Consider the following 26567-nt stretch of genomic DNA (forward strand, 5'->3'; position numbering starts at 1 on the left):
AATATATGTACCTATAATATAATCAAAAGATAACCTTCCGTACTTGGCGTGCGTTGAGAAAACTATTGACGATAAATAATACCTACTACATGATTTTTATTATTAATGAGTATTTATACTTATTAATAATAAAAATGTATTTGTGCACGAAGGAGTGCTTAAACACTATGTATATATATATATGTATACACAATGAAATTTGGAAGGAAAAGGCTACACGGCCGCACCATGTCAACACCAGACATCGGATTGCGTCTTAAACATAGTTTGTGGCATATAAATTTACAGTTTAACTAATCTAAATTCCAAACAGTGGATTAAAGTTTTCAACCTTTAAGAGAATCAGGGCCTGGGACATTATACAGAAACGCAATGAAAAATAAATCAATGCATTTACGTGTTTATTTCTTTATCGTGATGCTAAAGAAGTTTGACTTAAAAATACCGTTTTCAAAAAAATATAAAAGTAATATGTTTCGGTCAGTAAAGTATACAAAATATACAAACAGTCTAATGGCGCAAAAAGCAAGTTTAGCCAGAAGGCTTATCGGCTCCCCGGGGAGCGGGACCGATAGCGCGGCGCGGCCAACTTGCCGCGCAAAAATACTATGCGAGTAAATATCCCGAGCGGAAATTGTGTTACGTAGTCTACACCCAACCACGGAAGGGTATCTAACTATTTTGACAATCAATTTCCAATACCGGACGCAAATTAGGTTAGGTTAGGTCTTACAAGTTTGCCTGTTTTGTTTTCTTTGCGTGAAAAAGTGCCAAGCAGCTTCATTAATTGATTGAAATTATACTTTTACACCGTAAATTTTTTACAGATGGTAAGCTCGTTAATCTGTTGATAAAAACAGCGTTTCGTGTTATCCGTGAGTACAATTACCACGTTTTTGAAAACGTTACTTTTGGGAGTTATGTGCGTTTTTTTAAAATTAAGCATTTAATTATGACTTGCTTTAACGGTAAAGGAGAACATCTTGATATCTCATATGAAGTCTAAGAATCCGCATTTGGCCGACGCGGTGGACTACGGACTTCACTTTTCTCAATCTCATGATGATGATGATCACAACTCTCAAAGTCTCTTACATTTCGGAGTGCGCCCCGGGGATCGAACTCCGTCCCCCCGAAAGGTAGCCGAAGCTGTAACCACTCCGCTATTACTTGTTTTGATCCTGTATTGTCTGAGAAACAATATCCAAGAGACTAGGCGGTAAAATAATAAATAAAAGTGTTAGTAATAGAAAACTAAAAACCGTGTAAATATGCAATGATGAAGTAATAATGATCTTGCAAGCCAAATCTCTAATTTTCTCATTAAATAAATAAATAAATAAATATACTACGACAATACACACATCGCCATCAAGCCCCAAAGTAGGCATAGCTTGTGTTATGGGTACTGAGATGACCGATGAATAATTATATGAATATTATACATAAATACTTATAATATATAGATTAATTATGTATTCCTGCAAATGCTTCATGGACCGTTACTTCTGGACCCTTATATTATTAACTGGGGATATCTCGCTGATAAAACGGTGACTAGAAAGCTGGTTAAGTTATCAAAGTCACTAGGCCTCTTTTATCAATAAATAGGCAGCAGCAACAAACTCGTTTATCGCCTGGGAGGCTAAATCGGCCCGTAAAGCGAAGGCTTCGCGCGGGGCTTATCAGGCCCCCGGGGAGCGATCGGCGATCGTCCACATGAATGTGTTATGGTTAAATACGGCGACAGTGCCGTAAGGGGACATGAATCCTCGGCCTAGGCAGCGGCGGCGTAAGGAAAGCGAAAATATTTATTGTAACGGAGATACCCTGAGGGTTCACTCCGACAATGGGTCACACTGTTGTACTTGCTACGGGTTACCAGGCTTGCAGGCTTTATTTCCTTCATTTATTGGGGTAGCAATTTATTTTTTAAAGTAACGTTTCAAACTTGTATTAACACACTTTGTTGTGTACAAGGTAACACAGAAGAAAAGAAAGTTTATTTGAACCAGCAGTATGTTGACCTAATCCTAACACATTAATAAATGTGAAAGTGAGTTTTTCTGTTATGTATAAACAAATAATCAACTTGATTCTCGGCATAGAGTTAGTTGAGGATAGAGAGTAACATAGGCTACATTTTACCCCAAGGAAACGTACGGTTTGCACGGAATTTGTAAAAACCGTAACAAAGGCAGATGAAGACCGCGGGCAACAGCTAGTACAAAATAAAATTTAAATAAAATAGTTGAAAACTAAACTTAAAAATAAATAAAAAAACCCCGTTGGCAAAACTGCGACAAGGCTCTAATAACATCTTTAATTTGGAGGCCCTACACTGCTGACCGGCAGGGATTATCTGTGGGATGTTGCATGATATTGGTGCACTTGGTTTGCTTGGTTTGCACTTAGTGGAAGGACAGAATTCAATATAGGGCCCATAAGACCTAATCCTTGAGCGCAAAATAAATACTGCATATGTGCACCGCTTTTAACTGCCAAGGAGCTGGAAGTATCCAGTTATTTCCCAATGACAAGCACATAATGCTATAAAGCTTTGTGCAGGTTATGACATGATGTAATAACAAAAGAAACTGAACTAAAAAATCGATTGACACAAACCCAATGTTTTCGGAACTAATAACACGAGACTGTATCCCTAATCTCGGGATTTGAATACCAATGGGCTCTGTCCCGTTTTTTCTATTACAATATTTCCTTAGCGGTTCAGTTTCGTTTGAAATTCCAAAGACGTACTAACTTTGAAGTGCCCTCAGCGTCGCGATAAAGAACGCAAAATCCGCAAGAAATAGTTTTATTTCAATCTCCACTTCAAAAAGCCGATACTTTAGCTCCTTCTAAATCACCGCGGCCGAGGGGCTGAATGCGAAATGTTTCGGGAAATATTGGGCGAGTGCTTGCCCGGAGAAAGCCGCAGGCACTCAATAGGGTTATCCCGAACCCATTTTATGCAAAATATACTTAAATTGCACGAACGACTTCTTGTTGTATAACATTTTTGCTCTAGGTACACTCCCTGCGACAAAATATTATGGTTTCTTCTTGTGATAGCTCCCTGCACACAATATGTGAATTTTAGCTCCATTCGCCCTAGTAATAACTTGCTGTAATAAACAAACGATTTACGTCGGGGCCTTTATGTGCTGGAATGGAGACTGGAATGGAATGGAAACAAGCGGCCTAGGTCCACTGATTAGGGTACTCCCTACAAAAGATCTATGTCCAGCGGTGGAATAATGAACAAAATATAGTTTCGAATAAAGTTCAACAAATAAGGCCATTCAATGCTGAAGACCGTCTCTCTAACTAGTATAAATTTTCCATGCAACTAAAATTGAGTTAGACAGTTCAGTAATCGATATGTAGCTGAAACAGCTACCGCTCAGGCAATGTCAAATGAAAAATATTCTTTCTAATCTAAAATTTTAAATCTCAAACCTAATGGCTAGAGCTCTTCTTTAAAGTTAAAGAAGCTCTGCCAAGCCAACCATATATCAGCACATAAACATTGATAACTTATTTTATTGATAGCTTTTTGTGACAGAGTTCATCCGGGGAAATACTACACCATGCTTATTACTGCCGCTAAGCAGCATTGGTGTTGTGTTCCGGCCTAAACGGTGCGGATGCCAGTGTAATAGCAGGCACATGAGGTTGATGGACACAAATGGCATGGATGGCAAGTTGAGACAGTCGTAAAGCTTTAAATTGTATGGAGAATAGTCGCCAGCGTATTCTAACATTAAGTAGGGTTGTTCGGCCCATTCTAGCCCGTATATTAGTTTATCGCGGGCCCTTGAAAGGGCTAATCTTATTCGGGCGGAAAAGCGATTTTGTCGCCTCTACTGCCCTTTCAATAGTGCTTCAGATTCAATAAGGCAGTGAGCTCTTCACGAAGGGACGTCGTTTCAACTTTTGATATCGACGTTAACAGCACTAATAACATACCAGTAAGTGTCACCTTGAATGCCCGATGTAGGACATTAACCAACTAGAAATGTTAGCACACAGCAACTATCAAAGTATATATAATTTTCCTGCGGCAACAAGCACTGGTGATGTCTACAGCATGCAAAGTTTGAATCAACGCTTTTATCCTATCCCAGATAATATTATAATATCTTTTACTTCTCATAAAATTCAGAATACGTTATATGTAACTCGCCATAACAACAAATCCAAGGCAACATGGTCAGTTATTAAAAACAATGTCGGCAGCTTTTCTCAAAAAAATAGTATAGCTAACATTAAAAAGAAAATAATATCATCACAAATCCTACACAAATTGCAGAATCTTTTAATAACTACTTTGTACAACTAACTAATAAATGTAAAACAAGAATTCCTCATGCTCTAAGAGAAAAAATCGACTTAAACGTCAACAGCTTATTTCTTACTCCTACTAACTCGTATGAAATTTTAAAAATAATAAAATCGCTTCGAAATTGTAACTCAGTAGGATCTGATGGCATAAGGACAGAAATTGTTAAAGAAATAGCCCAAGAGCTTAGCGTCCCACTAAGTTATCATATTAATTTGTCTTTTATGCAGGGTAGATATCCTAAAAAATTCAAAGAGTGTAATAAATCCAATTTTAAAAAAAAGTGAAAGTGATGAAATGTGTAACTATAGACCGATCGCTCTTATAACTACATTTTCAACAATCTTTGAAAAGGCAATGTACACTAGGTTGAATCACTTCATTACGATGTCAAATGTTTTAAAGGAAGAACAGTTCGGATTTCAAAAAAATTGTTCAACAACCAAAGCGTATTTCAATCTCATTAAGACGGTCACAGAATGTTTGAATAAGAAAATACCCGTTGTTGCTATATTTCTCGATATGAGTAAGGCATTTGATTTTGTGAATCATGATATATTGCTCTCTAAATTAGACAAGTATGGAATACGCGGCATCACCAATGATTGGTTTCAAAGCAATGTACAAAGAATAGTAAAATAATGAACGGTGAAAATATTAATGCACAATCTTCTTTTATACATAACGATTCTGGTGTTCCACAAGGAAGTATTTTAGGTCCTTTGCTATTTCTGCTGTACATTAACGACCTTTCCAACGTAACTGAACACCAGTGTTTATTATTTGCTGATGACACTACGTTAATCATTAAGAATAAAAAGGAAAAATTGCTTGAATTGGACATAAATTTTACATTTGCTAATATAATACATTGGCGGGAAAACAATAACCTACAAATAAATGTTGACAAGACAAAATTTGTTGCGTTAAGAACAACCAGAGCAAAAAAAATACCATTACTAATTCAATATAAAAATATGATTATAGAGGATTATTGTATTTAAATTCTTAGGTATTACACTAGACTGCCATTGCACCTGGAAGGCGCACATAAACGACCTGTGTGATAGAGTAGACAAGTTTGTGTTTGCTATTAAAAGATTAAGACAAGTGTCTAGCAGAGAGGCAGTTTTATGTGCTTACCATGGATATGTGTCTTCTGTGCTCAGCTATGGTATAGTCATATGGGGAAATTCTGTAGATGTAGGCAATATTTTCAAAGTTCAAAAAAAATGCGTTCGTGCCATAAGTAAGGCTCATTTTATAGACAGCTGCAAACCTTTATTCAAGGAATTAAAAATATTACCTCTACCTTGCATTTATATAAAAGAAGTTTGTCTGTTTTTGAAAAGGTATCCTGAGTACTTTAAAACTCGAGGCCAGCATTTTGACAACAAACCAAGGCATAAGGATCGTCTTCTTGTACCTAGGATTAAACTAGCCTTAGATAGAGAAAATGCATTTTGTATGGCTATTCGAGTATATAACAATTGCCAGATTCCATAAAAGGAATGAATCTTCCTTTATGTAAGAGAAAACTGCATGAGTGGCTATTATTTAAGTGTTTTTACTCAATTAATGAATTTTTTGACTTTACTTAATATTATTATTCTCGATAATTTTTGTTTGCATGTATTATCAACAATATAATGTATATTACTCAAGAATGACTTTGTTAATTTAAATATTTTTGCGTCCAAATTGTAGTTGTAATTTCTTTGATAATGTTTTCCTTTTATGTTTTTATTTCATATAATTTGATTGTTAGTTGCACACCAAATTAATGTTAATACACTGTTTCAACAACAAAAGCTAAATTTGTAACATCTGATTATCTACGTGTGTTTATGCAATAAATCTAATTATTATTATTATTAAATATTAACATGCCAAAAGCAACGTTGAAACTTCAATATAAACTCTTTATTCTTTATCCCGTTGTCAATTATTATCGTAAGATGATATCGCTTCTTTAAATCACCAACATGAAATAAAAATTAAAAGTTACAAACATTGTTGATTTGCACAACTAAAAAATTGATGAACATAAATGTTTTTCAGTGTCTTTATTTCTATGTTATAAATATTAATGTATATTATTCATGAAGAATATTCATCAGTCATCTACTACTAGCTACGCTTACTTTGGGGTTAGATGGCGATGTGTCTATTGTCGTAGTATATTTATTTATATATTTAATTTGTTCGTTAAGCTTGAATCTACTGAGACACGACCGCGGGGGATGGTAGGAAATAAGTTATTCTAAGAAATCAGAAATAAACAAGGGTCTGTGCCCCATGTTCACAGTTATAGGTTATTTCTTTTTATAATTGTTCATTTGTTTCCTTCTTTTATATACTCTATTGGTAGCAATCGACTTTGCCATCTGTCGTAGGAGGGCACTGCAAGTAGGTTTAACTAAAATTATACAACGCTAGACAAAGTAAAATAACAACCTACTTTGAGTTACCAAATTCTTGAAAGTACTTCAACAATTATTGTTTATTTATTTTACCACTCAGAAAAACGAGACAAAAAAAAAACAAACACATGAAGAATGAAGCAGGATACAAAAGGCGGCCTTATCGCTAAGTAGCTATCTCTGCCAGGCAACCTTAGGGTTAGGAAAACTAAAAAAAACACACGAGTAAAGAATATATAGTATTACGGAGTGAAGGAATCTCAAGTCGATGTAAGAAAGAAATGATAAGGTTTTTAAAATGTTAAGTTATATTTCCAAAATAGAATAGATTTTTATCACGATCACAATAACTCAATGTTCAGTAAAACTACGTCTTGGTGAAAACGACCTCGCCACTATTTCGCAAGTTTCGACACTATTTATGATAGTGTCGTAATCATCAAATTTTATCATTAGTAAAGCTTTTTGTGATAAAACCGTCCGGGGAAGTTTTTTTTACCGCTAAGGAGCAATGTTGAAATGCTGTGTTCCGGTCTGTCTAGAGTGGTTGGAGGAAGTGCACAAATGGATTGATTTGGATGGACTTTTATTTCAACAAAAACAACCTATCTACCAACACCAGTATCAACAAGACAAAAAAAAGAAGAAAGATTTATAATTATATTCGCAGTTGTACACTTATTGAAGCCTTTTATTTAGGCTTTTATAAATGCTATCCAAATGCATTGACTTATTCTACATATTTTTCTTTTTGCATATACGACAAAAGATATTCTGTTTTATGAGTGAGCTGCCGTTTTATTATACATCGAATAAAAGAAACAGAAAAATCACTTTAAACTCATTTCTTGAATTATTACTGTTTTGTGGTAATCATAATCTCAACCGTAGGACGTGAACGTAAATATCACACGCAACGGTTTTGTGCCGCTTGTATCCAGCGACACTGCAATAATCTATTTTTGTCGCCTGTCTATTATACGCTAGCAAGTAAAAAATCATCAAGTTGTTATTGTTTTCACTGGCAAAACCGTACTTCCAACCACATTAGCTTTCGGGTACAACTGATAAAGGTACAATCAGTTGGTTCTAAAGACTCTCTTATAAACATTAATTCTAGGAATTTAAAATCGCATATAAAAAATTATATAGTTTAGAGTCAACGTGATACATCCTTCATCAGTTTTAATTAAATGAAAAACGATACTGTGCTCTAGATAATGCAGTTTGCGTATGAAAATAGAGCTTAAGTTCAGATTTATTAACTCCCTCGTTTTTAATTGAGTGGTGGTGGTATCGTCTTATGCGAACTTCCTTAGTAGTTCATTTGCATGATTTCATACAGTGTTCTTAAGAAATAATAATTTTTTTTATTATATTTTGCAATAGTTTCATTTTTAAACTTATTAAGTAATCAATTTGTTTTTTTAAATTTCGATTACTATAGTAATAGCCCTCAACTCGGTGGACAGATGACATTTGACATTTTTCAAAGTTCCAAGGCCGTGGATTTGATTCCCATAATTAGATCTTTTTCTGTGAAGAATGTTTTTCAGTGTCTGGGTGCTTATACTTATGTTTATAATTCAAAAAAAAAATTCATTAGCCATCTCAATGCCTACCCATAACACAAGCTACGCTTACTTTGGGATTAGGTGGCGATGAGTGTACTGTCGTGGTATATTTATTTATACCAGAGCGTTCTTTATAATGTTCTCAAAGGCGTGTGAATTCCACTAATCCGCTTGGCATCTTTGGTGGTGTAAGGGCTAAACCATTTTCACTATGAAACGGTTAATAATGATGCTGATCATTACCATACTACCCCACTACCACTATGTGGTACCATACTACCCTCATATTGTTGTATACTTTTAACGGATAGCTTATGAATTAATTATTTTGGCATTTTTAATTAAGTCTTTTCTTTTGTGAAGCACGCTACGACTTGCAATATCAGCAAACCTTACCATGTAATATCTTTAAGTTTTCATGTAAGTGAATATTGTTCTTATGAAAACAAAAAAATAAATTTCTACTCACACACAAATAAAGTTCTAATCACACTTCATGGTAAATATCATTTACCATGAAGTGTGATTGATAAACAAACACTTGTCATTCAGTTAAAAAAAATACAATTTACGCTAGAATTAAATAGCGTGTATGTAGTGAACTTCGTTATCAGTGTTTATCAACTAAAATCAATTTAATGATACTGTAATAACGAAACTATAAACAGGTAAAATTGACGGGTAATTTATTAGTTTGATGCTCGTATCGTCCAGTGAAATGGATATTGGTTTGTTATAGCTATCAAGTTGTTATAATACAAATTGAAGCCAATTATAACAGATTAATTGCCGTACGGTCGATACTAACCACTCCTTTGTTATTGAAATGAGCTTTGGAAAGTCGTCTTGAGTAAAGAGTTCTAAGTTCAAGTCACTCGTGTGGATTACTTGAAAAATAGGGATTGAATGAATGTATACAATTTAAAATATTCGTTAGTTTTTTTGGTATTGCTGTCCAATAAGAAATTACCCTTATGAGTGAAACGGGGTCTTGAAGATTATGAAAAGTCCTTTGTTTGTGAAGTAAGACATTAAAATCCCCACAGTTTTGAATATACTTTAAAAACACCCTGACTTTTAAGAGTTTAATCTGGGCGGCCAATAATTTTACATATTAATCGTCATTTAACCACAATGGAAGTTCTATGTACCTTTGTTGAGAGTGGAGAGTGCAGCAATATGATGCAGTTTTAGTATAAAAGCTGTTGCAGAGAATTAAACGGTAAAATAGGTACGCGCACAAAATGCAAAATTGATCAGGAAAAGATTGCTCAGTTTTAAAAAAAATATAAATGTGAATCTTATCATTCATCATCGATAACCTAGAGCAGTCCACTGCTGGACTAATGGCGTCGCAGAACTAGAGGTTTTGCCCATAATCACCATGCTAGGCAGACGGGTTGGTGATTGTAGTACTTACGAGTAAATGGTAGACAGTAGTAGCGTATGGTAGGGACCTAAGTTTTTGAAGTGCTAATACAAGCAGTTGTATATGTTCGTGTTTCTATTTATGCACACATCAGGCACACATAGGCAACTGGTTATTTCCAAAGTCTTCATTCGAGTACACATTTCAATTCTATTATCTACTGTGTCCCATCTTTGTCCACTGTAAGATATTTACAGGTCGTAGAATGATATTAAATATCATATAATTTTCCTCAAGAGTACGGCTATTAAATGACAGAAACAAACAAAGAAAGTAAAAGTTTTTATAAAGCCAATACATATACTTATGTTAACACTAGCTGTTGCCCGCGACTTCATCTGCGTTTGATTTTGTTTTTAAAGTATTCAGTATCGCTAAGTCTTAAATATATATCTATAAAAATCATAGTAGTATATATATATATATATATATATATATAACATGTGACTGTCAATTAATTATAGACAAATAATTTGCAATAAAATAAAATTGTGACTATAATTAAAGATCTAAGCTATCCTATCTCTTAAGTTGGACCAGACTGCTCACGGTGTGCCAATTTAATTTAAAATCGGTTAAGTAGTTTAGGAGTCCATCGCGGACAAACATCGTGACAGGAGATTTTTATATATATGTTAACATATAACCTATTACATCAACGAAACTGACCAAATAATGGTCTGATTCTTCAAATTCAATAGATAGTCCCAGATATTACAGCGTTAAACCAAAGAACAAAGTGACCAACTTTACCTTTATTCCATTTATCAATAGTATAGATATTTTATATTGAAATTTTTAATATTATGGGCAAACCCTTCCATTGGGAGAGGCTTTTTGTCCAGCAGTGGACTGTTATAAGCTATTGATAAAGTTGTTGCATTGCCTTTTGATATTTGTTTTTATACAATACAGAACTAAAACTACGAAGATATATTTTCTTGAATTTTTTGTATGGTTCTCCTTGTTAGACTTCCTAAAAGTTTCTTTTGATTATTTGATTATTTCAACGGTGTGTTATTATTTGTTACATGTAGGAGGTCTCAGATGCCTTACTTGCAAAGCCTACCCAAGCCGCCAAACGTAAAAAGTGATGATTCTGACTTAACAAACTTCATACGTAAAGTGCTAGTTATTTACCGGATAAGAAAATAACGACTATGTTCAAATAACGTCCGTAAGTACGTTGTGAACTTCTATTAAAATATTCAGGATGTTTGTGGGCTCGCTCGGCGTTGATCTTTTTACTTTCGCAGCCTAAACGATTACGACGTTAATCAAATAGAGTAGGTTTTCCTTGGATTTAATGTTTTATTCAAGCTGTAATCAGAGTACTGGCGCAGTCTGTCGGAGTGTTCCGATCGGCTATAGCGGCTATAAAGTTTTACGCGTCATCAGCGACTCAGAGATCAAATAATGCAGCTTTCATAAGTTATAGAAGCCAGTTGTACACGATTCTGTTGCTGATTAGAATGTTATTGAATTTAGGTATAATCGTCATAAAGGAAGATTTCATATTTAAGCCTAGCCATCTAATTATTCTTCAATGACATGGTAAAATAAAAAGCATTAAGTGATGTTGTAAAATTGAGCAGTTTCTTTATTTATGTTTAAAAATTATAACCTTCAGAACTGTAAGAACAATAATTTGAAGTAACATTTTTATTTTTATTTCATTGTCTTTTTACTGAAAAAGGTTTGCTTTATAAACTAAAGCCATGACCTCTGTGAGTGGAGCAATAAACCATAAAGTGTCACTGATCGGGGATACTACTATTCTTTCCTAATATTATAACGATAAATATATTAAAATATACGATTCCAATAGTAAATTTCACTTTATAAAAAATACTGCGGTTAATGCAGTAAGTTTCTAAATTTAAAATGTATATATTTTTTTGGGCATGAACTATTACAAATAATTCGTTTGAGTAACAAATCTATTCATTCACAATTTAAAATTTCATTAAATTAGAAAAATTATGATAAACTTAAAAGAACTGATAATAGTTCCGACGGCAAGTTGGATGGGAGCCTGTTTGAATATGTTTTAATATCTTAAAAGTTAAACATTTAAAAAGTTACAGGAAAATCATGATTTTACTGTAACTAACCTTCCGCAGAAAACCTACTTACTCGTAATTTAGAAGCGCTAAGTTGGTATAAAGTAAAAACAGAGATGATCGCATCGAATAAAACAAAAGCAAAGTTATGTTAAAACTTGACTTTGTTCATAAATTAATTAAATTTATCACAACATGATATCCTTCTTTATATTTAATGGTTAAAAAATCTTTCATAATACTCTTTATTCATAAGTAATATTAAGGTAATATTAAATAGTGCTAGTTTAATCTTAACTGAGATCGGAATAAAGACCGGAATATTTTTTTTCTCGTGAAAATGGGTATCGTAGTTTAAAACTAGATTAACCTTCTAGAAACACATATCTTAAATTTCAGTTATAGATTATTGCTGTTAAAGACTTTTTCTGGTAATGGGATGAAGATAAAGAGTTAAAATAATGAATTAAAACAGAAGTTCAAGTTACGTTAAGTAACTTTTACTAACTTTTAGTATTTTTCGCACCGGCTCAATGCAATAACACAAAGTTTGGACTTAAAACTAATAAATGAATATTTAAGCGACCTACCTCCGTACTGTCAACTTAGTAAGATCGGCTCAGCGAAACTTTGCCGCCGCGATGTTATCTTTATTGTCGCGGAGGCTTCGGCGGCCGCCGCTGCTCCGGATCGCAGATAACTCGTTCACCGTATTTACGGAACACTGACACAAACAACCAGAGAATAATCTCTCAAGCACTGTCCTTACGTAATCACAAATACAGGAACTTAAGAGTCGCACAGCCTCAGAAAAGCATCTCAGTTTCGCACTCGCGGAACTCGCACGGCGGCGCGGCGCGACGCGCGCTTTTCACCCTCATGTAGCACTCGCTGCGGCACTCGGCGCGACTCGCTGCTGCGGCCACGTGCGGAGTGCGCGGCCGGCCCGGGACACTGGCGCGCGCCCGCCCGCGCGCAGCCGCCCGCCCCTGCGCGCGCCGCCAACGATCGTCGGACGGGAATCATTTTTACATCTGCACCGTCGTGACATTGAAATTCAATTTTCTCCGACCCGAGTTCCGGAATCGTTCCGCTGCGAGTATGACCGCGGGGCCGCGGAAATCGCAGGTTACGTTTCCGAAATTGACGAAATCGAAGAAATCGACCAATCATATATCACGCCGGAAGGTGTTTCGAATCGAGGATATTTTAAAATACACCTTCATATTTTCATTTGACGAGAACATTCTTTAACATGTATACAGAAAAATCTGAATGTTATATCATACTTAAAAAGAGATATTATGATATTAAAGAATATTTATGTGACATTTTATAGAACTTTGTCATATATTTTTTATATTATTATTTGATTTAAATACTTGATAAGCATTGTGAAGACATAGTTTTTAAGAAATCAAATTTGCAAATTTCCAATCGATGGCGATTGTAGCACTATTATAATATTGTACCCACCAACTATGTAACTCAATCTGCAAATAAAGAAATTGAAATTTAAAATCATGTTTTCAATTGGTCATCAATATTTAAATCTTAAAAGGTTGACCCTTTTAAACACTACAAAATATTCAAAAATATTTGATCATTTTATAAGTGATAAAACTATTTTTAATTTAATTACATGCTACCTAATACTTCATCCTCGTAGTTAATTTCAGCATTCCGTAGCATCCTTCTCGAGGGGTTGTAATAACTTGTTTATGTATTCATGTCAATGAGTATTTACAGCGAGTTTAAGAGCGATTAATATTTAAATCATGTTTATTTCTTCCGTTTAGACTTTTGTTTGTTTTTTCTACATAATGTACCACAATATAATAAATAAATTATTCTTTTCTTAAAATAACTCAAAGTCAAAAGTCAAAGACAAAACTATGTTTACTCAAGTAGGCCCACAGATGGCATAATGATGATTACATGAGAAATGGGTACATGGTAGTGAGATGATGATGGTACCAAACGCGCCCTTGTCTAAGAAGAAGCCCACAACAAATATAGCATGTACTTACTCGTAAGATATTCATCTAAAGTTTCTATATTCATTGAACAGTGTAAATATTTGCATGGTCTATTTAGAAAGTCTAGTTAAGGTCGTCCACGGAAAAGTATGTATATAGGTATAGAGAAACGTTTAAGTAGTTTTGTAGTTAAACATGAATAACAGATCAATAGCTTTGCAAACACCGAACCTGATAACTATTTGTATAAAGTAAGTTAAGGTGTCAATTTTGTTATTGTTCATGATAATTCATAAACTACTAACTTCTGCCCGCGACTTCGTCTGCGTGGACTTCAGAATTGGGTCTAAAGCTTCGCTCATTAATATTTTTTAATCTTACCACGAAAACTTTTTGAGAGGTCGGTATAGAAAATACATGTCCTTTTCCATAGCATAGTTGACAAGTTTAAAAGCTGACTCGCTCGTAAACAATTTTAAATTTCACCCGGAACTACTTAAGGAATTTAGATAAAAGGTAGCCTATCTTCTTTTGCATGGCAAAGGCTACATGCATACCGAATTTCATCCAAATCCGTTCCGCCGTTTTTACGTGATTGAGTAACAAATATTCCACACTTTCACATTTATAATATTAGTAGGATTTGGTTATTTATTTAATATGAGAAATAAAAACAATTTATAACGTTTAAATCCCTTTTATGTTATGTTTTTTCCACTTGATAAAATAATCCCAGTTTATACTTTTTTACTTCTTCTACTCTTTAACTTTCAGTTTAGTTATAGGGATTACTGAAATATGAATTTGTGATACACGGAGTCGTAACATAAAGAGTCGTTTCGTTTTGATGTATTTTTTAATTTGGTAGAAATCGATTGAAGGAATCCTTGATATATCGAGGGAACTCTTCAAATATTATAGGTACTAATGTATATGTATGTTATATGTTTACGAATAATGTATATAAATACTTATAATAAACAGATACACACCCAAACACTGTAAAATATTCATGTTCATCACACAAACATTTTCCAGTTGTGGGAATCGAACCAGAGATTTACAATCGGAAAGCATTGAGGCGTGAACGTCACATGCCAATCACCTTAAGTATATTATGTAGAATAGCAGATGACAGAAGTTGTATGGAAACGTAGTCGTAAGAAAGTTGTTACTTATTAAAAATGTAATTCGAAGTCGCTTCCTGAAAGTGCGAGCTCTGTCCTTCTCTGTTGTGTTGTTACTCGACACGGTAGCGCGAGGCGCAAAGAAAACTTTTCCCGAGTGGCCGGGATATTTCACCCGGGTCCGGCCATTACCGGGAAGTCGAAGGACAGAAGAGGGTTATCTAGTTTGCAATTAATGCCTCACAAGTATTCACAGACTTAACAAGTTTTAGCAGGGATGGGCGTTGGACCAACATTACTCCAACTAGCGGCATGTTTTTCGACAGTAAATAGGGTCACCTCTTAATGTTTAAGTTCATCAGCTTGGACCCACCAAGCTAAAATGTCGTTTGGCACGCTTATCCTTTATTATAAGGAGTAAGGGGTAACGAAGAATGATCTGTGATGAGTGACTGAGTTCTATCCTAATTGTAAGGGGATGTGATAACTTCGTTTGCCAACTTAAACCTAAAGCAAGGAGGGTTTCAAACGCGCCCTGGTGTAAAAAGAGAGAGATTTTGAAGTAATGTGCGTTTTAAGGAAGTTTTCTGAATAGTATACCCTACTGGTCTGTTCTAATTTTCGCTTCCTAGGATCAGACTTCCCAAATTTTACCGAGATGAAAACAATATAATGAATTCGTGACGTATGGAACGGAGACCTATGTCTCACGATTGATATGAAATTCCACACGTCCTCTTAAACTCTATTTCTCTTTTCATAGATAACCGCTAAAGAAGAGATGGATGGGTGGCGTGTAAAAGGAGTGGATAGTGAGTTAGAACTGAGTAGAATGAACATTATTTTTCTGCCACCCTCACTTAGCGCTAAGTACAACCAAGAAGGAGAAGAAGAAAAATGATATTTACTTTATTTCAACTGGCAATGAATATCGTTCCACGAGTGACCTTATCAATTGATTTTCGTTCGCTCTCTGCTTGGCTACCACTGCAATGTTTAAGTTGTTTACATTAATTATTACTACATTGTATCGATAATTAAAGAGTATTATGTCATTAATTTAAAAATGAAAAGTAGGAATTCCGCTACGTGCAAGGTATTGATGTGCCAAAGAATGATCAACTGAACATACTGTACATTCCACTTCTCTAATTGATGAAAGGTTACGGTTTTGACCACCCTGGCGCAACGCTATGAATTGTAGAGGAGGTTCCGGGTCGATTCCCGGCTGAGGCAACTTGGGAATTAATAATTTCTGAATTTTCTCTGGTCTAGTCTGGTTTGAATTTGGCTTTGGCTCAGCGAATTAGTGTTCCGTTGCGATGTCGCGTAGAAACCGATTCTGGATATCACTTTCATACTGCATCATTACTTACCACCAGGTGAGATTGCAATCAAGGGCTAACTTGTAGAGGAATAAAAAAAAAAAAAAGTTTACTGTAACAGTAAATTCGGATGTGAGACTTCATGTAGCTTAGGTAAATTCTGGACGTGCGTAAATAACTCTGCTTTTGAACAGTCTATGTGGTGTAACAAACGAAATACCTTTGCTGCATGCATTTTAAGCCATGCGGGCCTGTCACAACAGGAAGTATTTGTTCAAAAAAGTCTATTATTAATGGTAGTCAGCACAAAGCATACATACAATATAATTAAGAAAAATTAACTCAGTTTCATTTTGTGTTATGTTCCAGTAACTTTTGTTTAATATTATGTTTACCGTAGAAACAAAAGTATACCCAGATGAATGGATAACAGATCAGATGTAAAGATAATCAGCAACAAAGGGATGGGGGTAGAGATGATGTCAATAATTATAGGCCTATATCAGTTTTACCTTCTTTATCAAAAATTTTAGAAAAACTCCTAAATATTCGGTTAATAAAATTCTTGAATAAATATCAAATACTATCAAATTCAAAATTCGGATTCAGACAGGGAAGATCAACTGAAGATGCAGTAACTGCTATTACGTCTTTTATTACAGAGCAAGTTGATTTAGGTTAAAATGCGTCTCAGTTTTTCTTGATCTCAAAAAAGCCTTCGACACTGTCTCTATCCCGATTCTTGTGCGAAAATTGGAATTGATCGGAATAAGAGGAATAACGCTGGAGCTATTCAAAAATTATCTTTCAGTTCGTACTCAGAGAGTTAAAATTGATCGACACGTTAGTAGGGATTTAGACATTACATACGGAGTCCCACAGGGAAGTGTCCTTGGCCCTACTTTGTTTCTAATATACATAAACGATCTGTGTGAATTGGAGAAAAGTGGAGCCCGTATTTTTTCATACGCCGATGACACAGCAGTCGTATTCACTGGCAATGACTGGGAATCTGTACGACGGGATTCGGAATTAGGAATGTCGCGTATTGCTCTTTGGTTGAATAATAATTTGCTAACAATTAATACTCAGAAAACAAATTATATGTGCTATTCTTTAACCAAAAGGACAGAACCTAATATTAGCTTCTCTGTCAAAATTCATAAATACAGTTGTAGCGGTGATTGCGATTGCAGTTGTTCGGTTATCCAAAAAGTGGAAAAAGCTAAATATTTGGGTATAGTTTTAGATCAGCGACTCTCATGGCATAATCATATTGATTTAGTAAGTACGCGTATTAGAAAACTTATTTGGATTTTTAAGAAATTAAGGCATGTTGCATCAACTAACATACTTAAGACAATTTACCTTGCTTTAGCTCAATCTATTATAACCTATTGCATCCCCGTTTGGGGTGGTGCTACTAAAGTAAAGTTTTTAAATGTAGAAAGGGCCCAACGTGCCTTACTTAAAACCATGTATTTTAAGCGTTATCATTTCTCCACTGATAATCTTTATAAGCTTTGTGACCTATTAACTGTCAGAAAATTGTATATCTTAAACTCTATTTTGAAAATGCATAAAACAACAAAGTTTGATACTAGTCGACTAAGTGGGAATAGAAGAATATGCAATGTTTTACTCAGTCATAGAACAAGGACTGCTTTTGCTCGTCGACAATACATCACGCAAGCCACCACTCTTTACAATAAAATAAACAAAGAATTAGCTATATACCAAAAAACGTTTTTTGAATGTAACATAACATTGACAGCCTGGCTGAAGACACTAACCTATGAAGAAACTGAGGTGCTTCTTCAGTTTATTTCTATTTAAAATGTAATGAATATAGACGCACTTAATAACATGTACACACACACTCACACACAAACACACACTCACACGCGCACACACACAAACATAAACACACCATACACACCAAGACACACTACTCAATCGTTTTATTTTAATTTGATCTTGTTTTTGCTATGGAAGAGTAAGGCCTCCTGACACAGGTATTTTGATGCTTACTAGGAGGTCTTTACAACATGTATCATTTACAATGTAAGAAACGAAATAAACGATTTTTATTTTTTTTTTTTTTTTTTTTAACAAAACCAGTAAAATAAAATTGACACTATAGATTAAGTAGCAGTCGAGTTTTTTTAAGACGGAACTCGTCCGGGGTAGTACTAAGTACTATTACGATGCTTATCTCTGCTGCCATACAACATTACTGTGTTTCGGTCTCAGGCGTAGTTGTCGGCGTAACAACCTACGCCTCAGGTTCATGGACAACAGGCGGCGACTTTGTAGGACGTGTTTCTTGCGGGCCCTGCAAAGAGCTGCTCTGTTTATAGGGTTTTGGTTTTCTGCTGAGAATCAGATGAGCTATAGGTTTAGTCCGCTGATTATTACTTTGAAAAAATTTAAAGCCTTCTTATGTAAGTCAAAAGAATACTGTTATAGACACGCGTTACCATGTTCACGAGAGCAGGCCAAGTAAGTTTCCAAAGCACTTAAAAATGCATCGTATTGAGATCAATATTTTGATAAGTGGGTTAATAAACAAGTGTCCGCCGGCCGCGCAGGGCCGCGTCGCTCTCGCATTAATAAATCGAGGCTTTTATTTACGCGCGCCGTCACGTCGCCGTAATTGCGTTGCGACGGATAATTCAATATTTCCAGCCATGCCTTATTGGACCAACGGCTGCTGCGGTCTTTATTATTTTCACTACGCGTTTAAGCTTCTTGTTCATTTACTTTTGAAAATTATAATAATAACGATATCCTTTATTATGGTACCTAGGGCCCATAAGTTAGTTATACCGCTTATAAGACTATAATACCTTTACCGTTGGCGTTGGAAATTATTAAACAAAAGAATAAGAGGTTCGAGTTACTGAACGAACAAATAAATTCATCAACTTTACCTCTATTGTACATATTCAGAGATACTAGAGGATAAGGTGACATATTTTACGAATTTTTCACTTAACAATTATTCATTGTAAAGTGAACATCTCCTGAGGGTGCACCGGCTTCGGAACAAAACGTGCGTAGAGGGTATACTGCCGAAGATCGGTTTGTTGTAGCGTATAAAGATTGAAGAAGCTATAAAAAAACTCTGTAAAGATTCTCCTGCTTTTCGCGGAGTATAGCAAATTTACCTTAAGTTTATTTGTTGGCTGATTGGCGCAGTGGGCTGGGAGCCTGACTTTTGAGTTCAAGCCCAGGGTTCGATTATTATTGTAGAGTCAACATCTCCTGAGGATACTCCGGTGTCGGAGCGAAACGTGCGTAGAGGTCACATTTCCAGTTATACCATAACTGGAAATGTATCCGGAGTATCCTCAGGAGATGTTGACTCTACAATAATAATAATAAATAATAAATAAATAAATAAATATACTACGACAATACACACATCGCCACCTAGCCCCAAAGTAAGCGTAGCTTGTATTATGGGTACTAAGATGACTGATGAATATTTTTATGAATTATATACATAAATACTTAGAAAATACATATAAACACCCAGACACTGAAAAACCCTTATGCTCATCACACAAACATTTTCCAGTTGTGGGAATCGAACCCACGGCCTTGGACTCAGAAAGCAGGGTCGCTGCCCACTGCGCCAGTCGGCCGTCAACAATGAATAATTGTTAAGACATTTGAACCCATGACGTTAAGACGGATCATTTTCTACGCGAAATCGTGACGGAAAGACAAATCGCTTATCGGAACATATTGCCGTTAGGGTTGTTACTAGCCACGACTAAGCCTCCCATTACACCAGATCAGAGAAAATTCATAAATTATAAATTCCCACATACCTCGACTCTGCTGGAGATTAAACCCGGGACATTCTACTGAAAACCACAGCGCTCACTGCTGTGCCAAGGAGGTCGTTAAAAGGGATGAAGACATATGTCGTGTTCTCAAATAATCTGCCCTCTCAACGCTCAAAATAGTAAAAAAGTTAAATTTAAAATTAATTTATAAACACTTATGAAGCGTCAAGTATATCTGTTACTAGTGGTTCTACCACTTGTTCGGAAGGCAGATTCTACCGAAAAGAAGCCGGCAAAAAACTCAACAGTTGCTCTTTTCCAAACCTTTTAAAATGTAATCATTGTTCTATCTTGTGCAACTTGTTATTAAGACACGGTTAATCTCATTGGATAGAAAACTTTAAAAAAACAATCCACCAGCATTTGAAACTTCGCAACTTCCAGCTCCGAGCAAATCACGCTTCCGCAACTTATTCCTTTTTTTGGTCAATTTGTGTGCTGAATATTTTGTGATTTCCTATTCTGTCTTCAGCGCTGGCGCTACGTCAGACTGTTAATTTAAACTCCAAACTGGAGTATAAGCATATTTCAAAAGAGCGTAGGTATGGTACTCGTTAGCCCGATACCATCTTAGACCACTTTCTAAAATCTTCCACCACGGGCTAAATTGTAGCGAAAAAAAACTATTTAAAAAAATATAAATCACGATTAGGTATACTACATTTAAATATTGTTACCTAACCTTATCTATATAACCATATGTAGTCGTAGTAGTAGCTGAAACAGATAATAAAAGAGCGGAGATTAACTGCAGCACTCATCATCATCATCGTCATCATATCGTCTACCTGTTACCGGCTCGCTGCAAGGCGCGTGTCTCCTGTCAGAAAGAGAAGAGACTAGCCAAGTGAGGATTAGTAAATTCACACGCCCCTGAGATCACTATGGAGAACTTTCGGGCATGTATGTTTCCTCACGATGTTTTCGTTCACCGTTAAAGCTTGTGATTGAAATAAAAACATACATAGCTTCAAAAAGTTACAGGTGCGTGCCGGGGTTCGAACTAGGTCCCCCGAAAGGGAAGCAGAAGCCCTTAGTCTAAACTACGACAGAACTAGAGTTAAATTGTACCTAAACAAAAAAAGGCTTGTAAAATAATTGTCAATCTTTTAAATTCATATTTTATATCAGAACTTGCTGTTGTCCGCAACTTCATCGGTTTTCTTTTGTTTTTTTTTTCCTAACAGCAACCGTTAGTTTATCCGGGTTACAAAGCATCTGTGGCAGTATTCAGTCTCTATGCAATATTTTGCCGTGATTGGTAACCATGCTATGTTTTTACATCACCCGGGAATTTTCACAGTGCGTTTTCCAAAAGTATCCACTGTTCGTCTCCAGGAATGAAGCTATAAGTGCCCAAATTTATAAAGATCAGTACAGTTGCTGAAACCAGGTACAAAAATAAACAAACATACGAACTAATAAACACACAGACACTTTCTATGTATGATATCTGTATACATTTTAATCTTAAAGATATTGGGAATGATCTAAGACGACTTAGACCATTTAAATAGTTTGACGACCTTCTTAGCTTTACAATGCTCGTAGAGGTCGCAGGTTAATTGGCTCCGGTCTGGTCTGGTAGGCCGGTTTGGGGCGAGCAGTGATCGGTAAAGCGATTTAGCGTTTGTCAAACAAACAAAAATGTGTTTTTAAATCTGCGTCATCGTTTTTCATTGTCTATGTGTATGTCAATTTAGCCTGAGTGTAATATGGGATTCATTATATGTTTATGTGAACGTAACATACCTAACTTTATAATTCAAACCCGATAGTAAATCAGATTTAACCCGTTTTTTTTTTTATTATTTCACTATGAAAAAGACTTTAAAGGCAATCTTGCCTGCATGGTAAGCATTGGGCAGGAGACATCTTCTCCCCGGGAAAAAGGACATAATTTTATCTTCTCGTACAGTTTTAACAGCAGCTCTCCGAGCATTGCAACACGTGTAGAAATAATATCCGAATAATATTTATCTCTGGTTAGGGGGTATAATCGGAGTATATAATTTGTATCTCTAGCCTACGCTACGTGTTGGTGGCAAGTGGTGATGCAGCCTAACATCGCTCTCAACGCTAAATCGCTTGGCGATACGTCTATGTCTGCGGTGTGGTAGCCAGACACACTAAAACAGGCCTGACAAGCCTCAAAAACCTTTAAATGCCCGCACTCCTCGTGCCGGGGTTCCCGCATTCACACGCTACTGCGCCAGAAAAGTCTTAAACGATTTGTCGCTCGACATAACCCTGGTGTGGTAACGCTTAATCACCAACTTTGCCTCAAAAGGGAATCAGTGAATCAATGTGGAGGTAATTTAATATTACATAATGGGTCCTTATCAATTCCCGGGCAATATTCGTGTCACGGGCACAATGGAGTCTGCGAGACGTCGCCTTTTAGCGAATACGCTGGAAATTCTGATTGTGATTGTGAATGAATAAGTTGTACAAGCCGAGACGGCGTTCTCAGGGGCCCTTATAAATCCTAATATTTACACGTTATTATACAAATCTCTGGATAAGAGCGGTGATGGCCTGGTTAGAGCTTCGGCCTCTCTTTCGGGGAAACCGAATTCAAACCCCGGCCTGAACTAAACCCTTTTCATGCGGAGAGGAGACGGGCTGTAGTGACTCTGAGCCTTCTTATGAGGCCCATAGATGGCCGAAGATGGACATAGGGTACTAATCAATCCCCGATTAGAACAACTTTGTTGTCCGTATGATATTTTTTTATCGTATTAATCGAATTAATGTAGTTAGGAATTTCTTAAGCTTCTGGCGCTAAGCGTACGGTTCTTGTAGTAGCTACGGGCTCTTGTGGCTTTTATGGCAGTGTGCGATCTATTATTTTTAAATAGCTGTTGCCCGCGGTATTGTCCGCGTTTATACGGCTTTTTACAAATCTAGGGGGAACCGTTTGTTTTCTTGAAATAAAAACTTATGAAAATAATAAGCCATGTTACTGTGCGCCTTTTCAGCTAACTGTTTTTTAAAAATCAAGTCGATTGGTTCAAGTTCTCCTCGTAATGCCACCAACTCTACCAGTGACGTTTTTGCTGGTGCAAAAATGCCATACCTCGTCGTACCACTTTGCTTGTCAAGGGCGGTAACAGAATGAGAAACACACAAATACACTTTCTCATTTATAAAACTAGTATGGATTATTGGTATAAAATAAACAAAGCAATTCTTAATCTTATTTACAATGCTATTTTTGAAAATACAAAGTTATTTCTGAAACACAGAAACTGCGTTATTTGTGGAATGCCAGGTTCAAAGCTGTTCTCGGAATACAATGTAACAAAGAAGTTGAAGGGTCTCTCGACACAAATGAAGATTTTTACGCATTGTCGGCTTTCCTTTCCATTTACCATTATTATTATTATCTTTATCCTATTATTAGAGGCTCCGTGGTGGTAGCAGTTGGCACCAGGAATTTACAACCCTAACGAAAATGAAGCGTCACCCAGTGATTTAGCGTTCCAGCACGATGTCACGTAGAAACCGATTACTATCTCAGACTGCATCCTCATTTACCACTAAGTGAGTACAGTCAAGTGTTAAATTCCCACTTTACAAAGGGGCCTTATAGGAAAGAAAGTTTTAGATTGTTAATGTTGGAAAAGAGCAACTGCTGAGTTTCTTGCCGGCTTCTTCTCGGTAGAATCTGCCTTCCGAACCGGTGGTAGAGTCACCAGTATTAGGCCTACTTGAAATAAATGAATTTTGAATTTTGAATAGAGCTTTGAATTTTGTCTTTTATTATAATCTATTGTTATTAATAGAAGCCGGAATAAATAGTTATAATGGTCTGACTTATTAAATTAATTAAATATCCCGCTCTATGCTGCTCAATTTGAAATTCTCAAACGTGCATTCAAAAGTTTTGCCTAAATATGCACGGTATATAAATTAAAATGAATCCCCAAAATGTATGTAAGTGCATTACTTCCGTTCGACTGGACCAATTTGGATAAACCTTATTTTGTGTGTTTGTTTTTCTCAGGACGAGGATCGTGTAAGGGGTAAATTAAAAAAAAAAATACATATACTAAAACTGTAACTGAAAGACTTCTGTACAGAGAATATTAATCAGGAGAAGCTAAAATATCTATAGAGAACCAAAAATATGTTTTTATTAAATTATCGGTTTGCGCAACACGCAAAAGTACTAAATAGATTTTAATGCAATTTAATAAACTTAAAATTACTTTTATTCTTTTTTTTTTTTTAATGAATAAGCTGATATATTTATATATCTATTTGGCGTTCACTCATTGAACTGTCCGTGAGAAACTCGGAACCAATTACGAAGAAGCTGCGAACTTAAATTGACCGGTTCCAAGCAGATTGAAGTCTGGAGTGTACTGGTTTTAAGGGTCTTCGCCTACTTTTAGAACATTATTTATCTATTTTAGTATCTTCACCATAAGTCCAATTTCTATCCCACTCGTGGACACAAAACTTTCTCTCTCAGGAGGAATGTCTAACTAAGATGAAAGCTAAGACCACCTGTAAAGATGGCTTGGCAAACCTACCGCTTAGAAGCCGATTCTTTTCATAAGTAAATTTTATTGGACATTTAATAACTTTATTATTAAATATAGTAATTCTACAACAGGTAGATTTAACTCTCTTTCTCAAGGATCCGGTCATAAAAGACGCATCTTGTGTAGATAAGCTCAAAGTAATTAAATTAAATTTAAAAAAAGCGTTTGTTATAAAATGTAGCTCAATATGATCTTTGACATACCCTTAGGCTAAATTAGGAGCTCTAAAATTTTCCACTTTTCCGACTTTCAACTTAAGTTATCATTGCGTCACCATGGCTACCGAAATTATTCGCTTCGTCAACTAGAGCATATCAGGTTTAATTTTATATCATTAGTACTCTCGAAATCACGTCTGTATGTTTGTTACACTTTCACCTTTTAGCTCCTCAAGGGATTACGAAAATAATTTAAAGCATAGATAGCTCCCAAGCGTCAAATAATAAATCAATATTCTTTTTTGAGACTCACACTAAAGTTTCGTTTCGTTTCCTTTTCGTTTCCCTTTCTTTGAACCGAAGATTTATGCCACAATATTTGAGAGTTGAACTGTCTCTTCATTTAAAAATGATTTTGTCAAGTATCAGTTTAATAGACAGACAAGATGTTATTTCATGTAAATAAACTCTTAGATGTCGGTATACAAAATATGTGACTTAATTTAAGTCAGTTGTATGTTTAAAAATGGTATTGCAGCAAGTAAACTGAGTGAATTTTAATCCAAATGTTCACCAACAAAATAAATAGTGCCCCACGGAGAAAGTCTTTGATGAATATCTTAATGACAAAGATTCATGGAAGCGACTCCGCTTTCATGTGCACACAAGATAGAATAAATATGTTGGGAAATTGTAAAATGTTGGTTTTTAAAAGAGCAACTTCTGAGTTACCAGCTTTTTCTCCATAAAAAATGTGCCCTCCTCACTGTGGTGTTAACACTAAGTTTACACAGATCTGATATTCCAAAGGAGGATTTTAGTAAAGTATACTTGTAATCAGTGTTTGATAAGCCTTATGAATAAAAATTGCAGGATATATTGAAAGCAAATCTCTATCCCTACTAATATTATACTCGTAAATGTCATTTTTATGTACGCATCAAAAGTGCCACCTGTGGGCCTACTTGAATAAAGATATTTTTGACTTTGACTTTGACTTTGTCAATGTTAGTTTGTCTATTACGCTTTCAGGCAAAAACTATTTAACTGATCCTCATGAAACTCTTTACACATATTCTTGGAAGTGTTAGAAGTAATATAGGATACTTTTTATCCCGACATTATGCTCGGTTCCTTTGGGAGAGGGGATGAGTGTTTGACGATTTTACTCCATAACTCCGACAAATTATAACCGATTTAAATAATTATTTTTGTACTATAGAGGTTATAATATGTGTTTAATTTTGCCCAATCTGTGGTTGGAGATAGAGGACAGAACTCCTCAGCGGACTACAGCAAACCCCTCATTTAAGGCCTAGCGATACGGAATACTTTAATTTTTTTTAGAACTACAACTAAATTGAACGCCACATCAAACGCAGACGAAGTCGCGGGCAACAGCTAGTAATAATATATTTCAGGGCTTACCGATTACATATAAAATAACAATAAATAAATTTATTTGCAAATCAAAATTGAATAAAATCAAATCAAAATTAAAAAAAAAGACAGATACTATCCCCCAAAAACTGACTCTGCGCTATTGGAACTGCAACGTGTCTACCGCAGCACTACCGGGGGTAGTGACAGTTGCTGTACCGCACTCTGAGATACAAGCGAAGAAGAAAGAGAAGCGTTAATGAATATTGACCGCTCTATTATAGAGATCCTTGACCAAAGACGTATCTATGAGATAAATAATCTGACAAATGTGTAAGGAGGCTTGTATAGAGA

The sequence above is a fragment of the Pararge aegeria genome, chromosome 20, assembly GCF_905163445.1.
Source record: "Pararge aegeria chromosome 20, ilParAegt1.1, whole genome shotgun sequence".
Classification (NCBI taxonomy): Eukaryota; Metazoa; Arthropoda; class Insecta; order Lepidoptera; family Nymphalidae; genus Pararge; species Pararge aegeria.